This window comes from Echinops telfairi, unplaced genomic scaffold (genome assembly GCF_000313985.2).
Source record: "Echinops telfairi isolate 266 unplaced genomic scaffold, ASM31398v2 ScPeMD7_7469;HRSCAF=8507_0, whole genome shotgun sequence".
NCBI lineage: Eukaryota > Metazoa > Chordata > Mammalia > Afrosoricida > Tenrecidae > Echinops > Echinops telfairi.
Window position 1 is genome coordinate 46,181,233 of NW_022111372.1, and position 8,239 is coordinate 46,189,471.

An 8,239-nucleotide genomic window follows, 5' to 3' on the forward strand; every position below is an offset into this window, starting at 1 on the left:
TATGTGCTACCACTCGTGTCCATCTCTGCTCAGCATCTGCTCATGGAGCAGAGGTGGCCTGGGAATGTCCCACCTCGCACCCTGGTGCCAAGATGCATAGAACTGCTGGGGCAGGAAGGGCAGTGGAGTGACCTGAGGCTGGGTCTCTTGATTGATGGCCCAGGAAGTCCTGTTTCTAGCCAGACTCAAGGAACTCACCCACGCCTATCCCCTCTGAGGATCGGCAGTGAGACCCCCGAGGGCAGCCAGGCACTGGTCTACGGATACTTATCCTTCTCCTACAGGGTCCCATGTTTTCCTCATCAAAAACCAAGGGCTTCCCTAGCTCTCCCTTCTCTCCCAGGAAGCATCAGCGCTAAGTGCTGAGGAATGCCCCACACCTTTCCTCAGACACCGTCACCCTCCCAACCTCTAGGTGACTGGCTCCCCCTTTCCTCTGATCTGGTCCCCACCTGGCTGCAACAGGGATGTTAGTCTCAAATTGTGCCCCAGCCCCCAGAATATATGTATTTGCATCCTAACACCTATACTAGTGGACATAATCAAATATAAAAGAATTCCTCCGCACAGTGCAATACAATGTTATATTAAAGAGATCAGACCAGAGTCAGGTGAGTCCTAAACCTAATCGCTTTTGGGTTATAAAAAGAGCAGAAAAGACAGAGGGATGCAGATGCACCAGTCGGGGAGGGAGGAGAGAGATGCTACATGAAACTGCCAAGGAACTAGACAATATGGTCTGGACAAGATGAGGCAGGCTCCTCCCCCAGCACCCACCGAGGGGGGTCTTCCCTTTGGGCTGATGCCCTGAATTCTGAACTGTGAGAAAATCAAAGTTTGTTTTTGAAAGCCTCACACGTGTGGTATTTCTTTTATAACAATGATGACAGGCATTGGGGTCTCGCTTGGCCTTCCTAGGATCTTCCGCTTCTTCTGCCCTCCTCGGGCCAGGGGCACACTCTCAGCCCTCCCCTCCCACAGGTGCATCCCATGGTGCAGACTGGGAGGAAGGTCCTGCAGTGTCCAGTGTAGCTCTGACTCTAGGTCCGAGCACACACTGAGTTTTCAGCTTGTTTTCCTTCCTATGTGAACTCAGGGGTTTCTGCAGCCTGGAAGGGGTGGGGTGGGGGTGGGAGGCAGTGCTTAGAACTAACACATTGCTCCCCTATGCTGCCTTTTGCTTAGGAAGGCCATGAGCTCACAGTTATCGAGGAGGAAAGTTCCAGGGCTCCCTGGGCTCCCCAAAGACCTTGTTTTTGCCTTGGCAGCAGCAGCCCCTGAAGGAGCACTCATCGTACCCCACACACAAGACCATGTTTCAAGTCATCCGTGGTGTTGACGGGGCTTAATTTGATCAGCCCCATTTAGAAGAGGAAGGAAATTAGAAATCGGAGCAAGTGCTGAACCCTGTAAATTTAATCCGTGATGTAGTCCAATGTGGGCCTTTCCTAACAGGCTGGGCAGGGGGCAGGGCTGCGCTCAGAACCCAGAGCCCATCAGGGGCCTCTGAGAACTGAAGGCGGTGAGGGCAGGAGTGGCTTGTCCTGCAGAGGAGATGGCCCACGGCCAGGGCTCCAGAGGACAGGCTGGCGGCTGGCTGAGGACAGACAACACAGATCGTCCCAACCATACTTTAATAGGGCTGGGGTTTCCTTTTCTTGTTTAAAAGCAGATGTGCCTCTGCCAGGTATACAGCTGGCAGGGGCCCAGCCCTGGGAGGAAGACGTTGATGAGCCTCGCTCTGGGGCTGCACAGGCCTTCCCAGCAAGCTGACCATGCTACTCGGCACTACCTGCAAAAGCCCAGGGCCACCGGACATCTGAGCATGCTGGGACCTACAGAAGAGGGGCCCAGCCACTTGAGAGAGGCCCACTTCTGACTACTCAGGCAAGGTGCCAGGAGGGTGGCTCTTGGCTCCAAGGCTCCTATCTCCTGTTAGACTCTAGGTGGCTCGCCCAGGTGCTTGCCTTGTTCCTGCCGGCCTCACATGTCCCTTGCTGTTCCTCACCACCTCTGACACTGGCACGTAGGGCTCCCTCAAACAGGGTGCCTTCCCTTGCCACTTTCTATCTGGCAAACGCTGACCCTTAGGGGTCAGGGGCGAATTCTTGACCTGCCTGCCCCTCCCCAGGCTCTCCATCAGATTCAGTGAGTGGCTCCCTTCTCTGGCTCAAGCATTTCACTCATTCATGCATTCTATTCTTTGATGGATTTTCAAATAGCCCAAGAAACTAAAACTGAGCATTGAAGGAAAACTCATTTACAATCTGTGATAGATAGAAGGTCTTTTTTGGTGTGCATAAAATGGAGATAACTTAAAGAACTTACTGATGCAGTCAAAGGCTATATAGCCTTCAGTATGGGTTACCTTTGAACGTCAACAAAGTTAAAAGCCACACAACTGTGCCAATAACCTGAGAAGATAAATAATAAGAAGCGATGGAAGGGGTGGAGGACGTCATTCACGTGGATCAACAATCGACACCAATGGACGCGCAGCCATCACACAATCACACCATATAATGTCCTCAGTCAGGATGTGGCAAAAGGACTCTTTAAAATCTTAAAAAGCAAAGATGTATTTTGATAAGTAAGGTGAGCCTCTGACCCAAGCCACGGTCTTTTCAATCACCTCGTGTGCATGCAACATCTGGAAATTAAGACTACAGAAGAAGAACTGATTCCTTAGAACTGCAGTGTGGATGAAGAATATTGACTATATCACAGACTGCCAGGAAAATGAACAAAGTCGTCTTTGAGGAAGGTCAGTCACAATGCTCCTGAGGGGTGAGAATGGCAAGATATCGCCTTGCTTAATTTGTTATCGGGAGGGGCTAGTCCTTGAAGAAGGACATCATGCTTAGTAAAAGAATGGTCAGCAAACAAAAAAGAGAGAGAGAGAGGAAGCTCCTCATTAAAATGGACTTAAAGAGTGATAACGCCAATGGATTCTCAGCATCGACTGAGAGGATGGTGCAGGGCTGGGCAGGATTCCGTATGTCAGGCCCTGTGTGGCATACTTCTGCCACAACACCCATGGAGCCATGGCATCATCATAGGCACACATTCACACGCAGTCCACGGTGAACGAGAAGCCTTGGGCCACCTTTGGTCCCTCTCCAGGACCCCAGGGACCCAATTGGGCTTTTAAAAAAAGCAGCCATTGTACCTGTTTATAAATAGAAAACTATTGTCCTTCTGAGGTCCAAAGTGGCACCAAAGGTTTGTGTTCCACGACTAACCTACGTGGAAGACATCACAAGCTAGAGACATTGTAGCGAAATAAATTGGTCCACATTCAACCATTCCAGGAGGTAGCCTCTGATCAAGAACCAATGATACTGAGGTCAGAAACCCTGGCTGCAATGTGGCCACTGGCAAAACACAAGGCTCCAGGAACTGACGGAACACCGAATAAAATGTGTTAACAAACAGATGCAACACTGGAGGTGCTCGCTGATCGAGGCCAAGAAATTTGGATGGTAGCTACCTGGCCAGCTGATTGGAAGAGGTCTGTTTCTGTGGCCATTTCAAAGAAAGATGATACAACGGAATGCAGAAATTATCAAACATATGATTAATATCACATGCAAGAAACACTTTGCTGAATATAACTTTTAAATGGTTGCCTCAGAACATCATCAAGGAACTGCCAGGAATTCAAGGAGATTCAGAAGAGGACGTGGAATGAGGGATATCATTGCTGATATCAGATGGATCTTGGCTAAAAGCAGAGAATACCAGAAAGCTATTTATGTATGTTTAATTGATTATGGAAAGGCATTAAGCTAGGTAGATCATAACAAATGATGGGTAACATTAAGAAGAATGGGAATCCTGGGACACCTTATTGTGTTCATGAGGAACCTGTTCAAAGATCAAGAAACAGTCATTCAAATAGAACAAGGGGAAAGTTCAAGGTTTAAAATCAAGAAGGGTGTGTCACGGGGTTGTATCCTTTCCCTGCACTGACTCAATGTGTACGCTGAGCAAATAAGTCAAGAAGCTGGGCTCTGTGAGGAAGAAGGGAACATCCATGAGAGGAGAACGAACTCCGACTTGCAATATGTAGATGACGCAACCTTGCTTGCTCTAAGCAAAGAAGACCTGCAGCATTTATTAATGAAGATCAAAGACTGCAGCCTTCCCTATGGATTATAGTCAACAACAAAAATCCCCCTAACTGGACCGGTCAACAACATCATGATAAATGGAACAAAAACTATTGAAGCTGTCAAGCATTTAAGTTTACTTGATCCACAATCAATGCCTGTGGAAGCAGCCGTCAGGAAATCAGTGTATTGAATTTGGTAAATCTGCTTCAAAAGATCTCCTTCATGTGTTAAAAGCAAAGCTGTCACCTTGAAGAGTAAGTGTTCCTGATTCGAGCCACAGTGTTTTCACTCAAGTCGTCTGTAGTGAAAGCTGGAGAATGGATTCAGAAGATCAGAGAATGGAAGTCTTCGCATTATGGTCTTGGTGAACACTAGTGACTGTACCATGGCCTGTCAGCAGAGCGAGTAAGTGTGTTGGAAGCAGTACCGCCAGAATGCTTCTCAGATGGGAGCACAACAAGGTGGGTGCACACATAACAGCAATTGTAAGGACAACACAGTCCCCGGCACTGTTCCGTCCTGTTGTCCATGGGGTTGCTGAGTTGGCACGGACTTGATGGCACCTAACAACAACAATAACAACTTTAAATAGGCCACCAGGCGAGACCGGTCCGTGGAGAAGGCCATCATGCTTGATAAGGTAGAGACTCTCAAGAAGATGGGTTGACACAGTGGCTGCAACACTAGATTCGACCATAGAAATCAGGATGAGGATGACAGACAGTCTCCCCATGGTCTGTGAGTTGATATGAAGCTAACAACAACATCAACACCAACTGAAACGTGGGCGTTTGGAACCGACACAGGGACCTCAGAAGAAGATTTACTTGCAGAAGGATGACTGCCAATGAAACCCTACATATGGACTGCACTGCATCAGAGTCCCCTGGAGGGCAATAGGCTGCCTTGGGGGTTTCTTATTATCCCGATGTCACTTATGCACAAACGGAGGCTGGAGAGGTTAGGAGGAGGCTTGGGGCATGGGTGCCTGCCATGGTGCAAAGATCCTTCGTATGAGCAGCAGGGAAAGGGACAATCACAGTTTCTTTCCTGGAAGCTATTTATAGGGAGAGAACATGAGGGGCATGAGGATGTAGCGAGGTTTGAGGGGAGTGTGTGTGCCCTCCTCAGAAGTATCCCCTGTCTCCCACGTGGCTGTACAGAGGGGACAAATGGTGACTAATCCTTCTCCCTCCACAAAGAGTGGTTGCCTTGACTCCTGGCTCAGCCTGTGTGTGGCACCACGACAACATGCCTCCCAAAGGCATCTTCCCTCCTATCTCTTGAACCCGCCAGCCCTGGATGTCCCAGGCTACTCAGTCTGTCGCTCAGTCTCCCAGGCTCCCTTTCTGTAGGCCAGGCATGCTTCCAACATCCCTTTCTCAACATATCCCCCACCCCTGGCATTTTCGGCTTATATGTCACATATAGCAAAATAATCTGCATTCCTAGAAAGTAATATGCTCGCTCCCATTTTCCCATGAAACAGACAGCCCTCTTAAACTATCTTTTCTTTCTTTTTGTTTGTATGTTTCATTTCTAACAAAGAAAAGCTGTTCAGGACTGTGCTGATAGATGGCATCGGCTGGAAGACATAAACTATGGTGCGAGTGGGCAAGGTGAAGATCTTGACCTGGGTCAGTAGCTGCTAGAAGGGGTTGGGGTCCGTGTAGTTGATGTTGGGGTTTTTTGTAGAAGTTAGAAATCTGGATGGAAAAGCAAGTGAAATCTGACATTAGCAGTTAAAACCTTGTCATTGGTTTCCCCTCTGATACACCTTGGGCTTGATCTAGTTTTTAACATGTTCTGTATGTTGAACCATCCCTGCATCCATGGTATGAATTCCACTTGGTCATGGTGAATTATTTGTTTTATATACTTTTGTATTCTATTGGCCAGTATTTTGTTAAAGGATTTTGCATTGATGTTCATTAGGGATATTGGTCTGCAGTTCTCGATTCTTGTGGGATCCTTGCCTGATTTCATTAGCAGAGTGACACTCGCTTCATAGGAAGAGTTTGGGAGTTTGCCATCTTTTCCTATGTTCTGGAAGAGTTTGTGTAGGAGTGGTGTCTTCCAAGCCTGAATGCTTGGTAGAATTCTCCTGTGAAGCCATCTGGCCCAAGGGATATTTTTGTTGGTAATTCTTTGATAACCTTGTCTATTTCTTCTTTGGGCCAAAGCTAACACCCCACTTGTTTGTCCTGTGTGTCTTCCCTCTTCTTGAAGACAGTTCCCCGTGGGTGTGATTTATTGCATGATCCTCCCACAGGGTTCTAATAACTGCCTGATGATTGTTTACATCAACAAATACATAGGGTTCAACATCATGTTCACAACAAAGGGTGTCCTTAATATGCAAAACTTTCCAACTAATGAACAAGAAATTTTCCGGCAAAAAAATGTATATCTATCTGCATAAAAATTAAGCAAGACCCTTATCTCACTCTATGTACAAGAATAAACTCAAGGTGGATCATAGACCTTGAAGTAAAGCTCCAAACTATTAGGGCCATCAGTGAGGGAATTGAGACAAACCGGAGAACTTTGGCACAGGGAATACATAGGCTATCAGAACTAGGGAAGGACACAAGTACAGATGAGTCATAAATTGACAAGTGGCATATACTGAAGATAAAACACCTGTGTACATCGAAAGAATTCACCAAGAGAGTAATAAGAGAGCCCACCGACTGGGAAAATATCTTTAGCAATGACACATCAGACAAAGGCCTTATCACTAAAATCTACAATACTCAGCTAGCTTCCAAAAGAAAAAAACTAATTGCCCACTGAGGAGGTGGGCAAAGGACTTGAACAGAAGTTTCACAGGGGCAGAAATCTGAATGGCCAATAAACATATGAGAAAATGTTCCCGATCATTAGCCATAAGAGAAATGCGAATCAAAACAACTATGAGATACCACCTAACACCCTCAAACACCTAACACCCTCAAAAAATCAGAAAGCAACAAGTGTTGGAGGAGCTGTGGTGAGACAGGAACGCTCATCCACTGTTGGTGGACCTGTAGGCATGTATAGCCACTATGGAAATCAATTTGGCAATATCTAAAACCATTTGACCCAGCAATCCCACTACTGGGCGTATACCCCGAAGAGACAAGAAACAAACCACGGACATACATCTGTGCTCCAATGTTCATTGTGGCACAGTTCACAATTGCAAGGAGTTGAAAACAACCCAAATTTCCATCAACAGACAAATGGATTAAAAAACTGTGGTACATACATACAATGGAGTATTATATATCCCTAAAAAGTAGTGATGAATGCATGAAGCATATCACCACATGAGAAGAATTGGAGGAAATTATGCTAAGCAAAGTAAGCCAAGCACGAAAGGACAAATACAACATGAGTCCGCTGAGGTAAGCTAAAAAATGCAAAGGGTGTTTAGGGAAAAAGCTACTGTATATATACATTCCTGGGGTGAGGTCCAGGTGGTATGGCAGGGGCCAGACCAAATCCAGGGATACATATGATAGCCAACTAAAAAGGAGGGGGAAAATAAAGACATGGGTAGCAGGGGAACAGGGCACTAACCCACCCAAGGGGAGGGTATTGTTTATACCTACACAGGAAAGTGTTGTTTATATCTCCACTTCAACCCGGTGCTCCAAGACATGAATGCAACATACCGACATGAAGCAGGGAACCAATAGAGAGGTCTGAGGGGACAGTCCCAATCCAAACTACATGGACAGCTCTCCCCCTCTCCCCCCCATGCCCCACAGAAGAATTCACTTCAGAGGACAGCACTGAAGCTACAGCTCAGGGAGAGGGACATGTCTGATCAAAGCACACAGGAGCAAATGAAGGGAGAGGAAGAAAGAGTAGAGCACATCCTAGTCTACCAAGTCCTGAGTACATTATTCCTGCTCAGAGCAGCCAATGCACAGAGAGGACCAGAGGGCCAGCCCCACTGTGAGATATGGCATCCCTCACTGACCGATAGGGAACAACACTGGAGACACAGTGCAGGAATTGTGCCCGATCTGACCCCACCACACCGATGCAAAATACTAAGCTTGTGCAACAGAACAGCAAGGGGAGCAGAGCAATGAAGTCCCCAGGGAATACCAAAAATGGACTTTGGGGCCAGG